Raw genomic sequence first — 3,067 nt, 5'->3', positions numbered from 1 at the left:
GGAGGAGCCGCCTCCGCCTTCCCGCCCACGGAGGGCGCGCCCTCGGGTGGCTTCGCCCTTGCCGGCCCCAGGGTGGGCCGCGGGCCGCGGGCCCTGCCCCCGCCCGGCCGTCAGCGGGCTGCTCCCGGCGGCGTAAAGGCCGCGCGCGCTTTCTTACCGCCGCACAACGCCTGTGTGGGTGCCGCGTGGCTCCTTCTCGACGAATACCTCACCTCGGCCCCCACTTGCTGCGGTGAGCAGCCTGGTCGTGACTGGGATATGGCTGTCTCCCCCTCTTCCTTAAAATCCTCCGTGCGTTTTGGCTCCCTCCGGGGAGCCGCCTCCGGCAGACCTCCTCCGCGCCCTGCTCCGGTAGAAACCTCTGAACCGATATTTAGTCTTCTTCTCCAGATATCCTGCGAGTGAAAACAACTGTTACGGCGATAGTTTCTTGTAAGGTGCTTCCCCGCAGTGCTCGGAAGCGGCTCTAGTAGTTGCATCCTCACAAAGCGACCGGCAGCATCGGGGCCCGGACAAACTTGTGGTGCAAGTGAACACCTTTCTGTCAGCCGCGGAGCAAGTAAGATACCAAAGTTCACGCTGTGAAGTCACCCATTTTTATACCTTTGTCTCCAGTGTGTGTTGCATGAAAACGGTAAAGGAATGCCTGAGCTGCCTGTGTAGAGCTCTAGCTGGCTTTAGTCAGGGTGGTGTACTGACACCCAGCTGTGCTAGGGTGGCTGTACTGTCTTCGAACCCAACCCGTCCCTAATGTATCACCGTGATTTTTGCTCAGCATGGCTTTAGGTCTAAGACACCTTAACCAGGCCAAACATCAGTCTTCCTCACAGGAAGACCTGTAGTGTGTTTGCTTTACTAGCTGACCCACATATGTGCTGATGTGTGACAGCTTTCACAAGGGCCCCAATAAAACTTTCAGTTTAGATCTAGTCTTAGTTTAGATGAAAAAAAAATAAATTAAATGTCAGCTGTGGAAGCAACAGAATTTCCATGGAAATGTGTCTTGGCAAACAATACCTGAGGTTTTTTTCCTCTCTTATACACATAGTAGTATTAAAAGGGCTAGACTGAGGGTGTGATTCCTTGTGGACTGAGACTGAAAACATGGGTAGTTGACGTAGGTATGATATCTTTCAAAACACGTATCTATATACAAATTATGGGCTTGTCATGGCAATTTTCTACGACAAACTACTGTTGTAACACAAGGGTTGGGAATAGAGGAAGTCATGGGTCAGAAAAATAAAACACTGATTAAGGTAACTATTCTTATCAATGTTAACTTTATAATCTATGTTTCCAAATCCATCAAAAATGATTTAATTGATAAGTGAAACCTACTTTTAAAAGCTAGTTGTCTGTTTCTTCATCACTGGTATGCTATTTTTTTCTCATTACAGAGGCAGCAGGAGCACCTGCCTTTCTCAAATCAGTTTTATTTTTTCCCCCTGAAAGCTGGATTAATAGAACACATGACCTTCCAAAATTTCCAGTAACAGATCACTAGTACTTCAGCGTGGGCTTTAGGGAAGGCATAATTTTTTACTTTTCCTTGTCCGTGAAAGGACCTGTGCACGACAGACCATGTGCAAAAATATTATGTCAGTACGCAGTCATGGGTTAGTTTAGGAACCAGTTGCTGCATGGTGAAAGTCTAACAATAAGACATGGCTGGGCCAAATTAATGGCACACCTCATTGAGAAGATGTCTCTATCTTTTGCCTTGAAAGGAAAATGTTACATTGTGTGCCTTTTTTATCCCTGCAAGATGAAAGGAGCAAAAAGCTGGTAAGGAAGAACAGGGGAGAAATGTAATATAGTGAGTAGTACATATTAGAAACCATACTGTCCATTGGCAGATTCCATTGTATACTCAGGGTTTCTAAGTAGTTTTTCACTACAGCACCTGTTAAAAATACTCCTTCTAGATATCTTCTGGATTTCTAGAAAATAAGAGAAAGAGAACATATAAATTACATTTTAAAGTTTGTATCTCAGAATTCCTGGTTTGGAATTTTTCATAGTAACATTAAATAGAACCATAAATATGCAATCTCTTCAATGCTTGTTTTGATAGTTCTCATGTTATTAATACTGTCAAATTGCTAACATTATTCAAGTGATCTTGAATACTTTATGAGCGAAATTCCATTTGTCTTCCATGCAGTGTCACTATTCATATGAGGCACAACAAAAAGAAATGCTGTGTTATTGCATCACCAGGTCAAAGGCAGACCTGGAAACAGAACCCTGACTCCTAATTCTAGTCCAGCACCTGTTTTACCTAACACAGACTAGAGTCAATGCAGCTATGGTTTTAATAATCTAATTAATTCATTAGCCAATCCTTTTCTAACTTTTCATGCGATTAAAAAGCTGGAAGGTTTAAGAACCCATACATCTGCTTTGCCATGCTTCATGTTTGCACTATTTTATATTTGGACCAGACCCTGCTCATCAAACATGCATGCATATTAATGGAAATTCTGTAAAAAAAAAATTTTACTTTTACAGTTGCATGAAAGGAGAAACCACAACCCAGTATTTGCATTTCTGGAAGTGTATGTGTGTGGCTTACTGGAAGCGTGTCCTAACTCAAAGTACTAAATATATATGTAGCTGAGTTCGTGGGGTTAAAACAGTACAACAAGAAGCTGGAATAGAAGGTCCCCAGCCCTGTACTATAAAAACAATCCTTGAAACTCCCAAGGGCTTCCTAGATCGCTTCTGCAACAGAATGTGTTGTCTGTTATGCACAATTTACATGGGATGGAAGAATGCATTGGCTGTAAATTTTTAGGTGGCCGACATGTATGTGTGTGTAGATATATGCTTACATATGTATAAGAAAAAGCTTAAAAGCCAGCCTTGAAAATAATTCACAACTGGAAAGTCTGCAGATGTCTGGGACTGTCTTCAAAAGTTCCCTGCCTTTGCTGTATTTAGTAATTCGAAATGTTCCAGGGCATCAGAGCATCAAGCATCACTGACGTGTTAGAGCTGAAGAATCTGAAGCAGAGTAAATGAAGTGCCAAAGTCTCTGCTACTCTAACCTCGTGTAGAAATA

This window comes from Haliaeetus albicilla, chromosome 13, assembly GCF_947461875.1.
Source record: "Haliaeetus albicilla chromosome 13, bHalAlb1.1, whole genome shotgun sequence".
NCBI lineage: Eukaryota > Metazoa > Chordata > Aves > Accipitriformes > Accipitridae > Haliaeetus > Haliaeetus albicilla.
The sequence above is the reverse complement of the archived record's forward strand: the minus strand, read 5'-3'. Positions refer to the sequence as shown.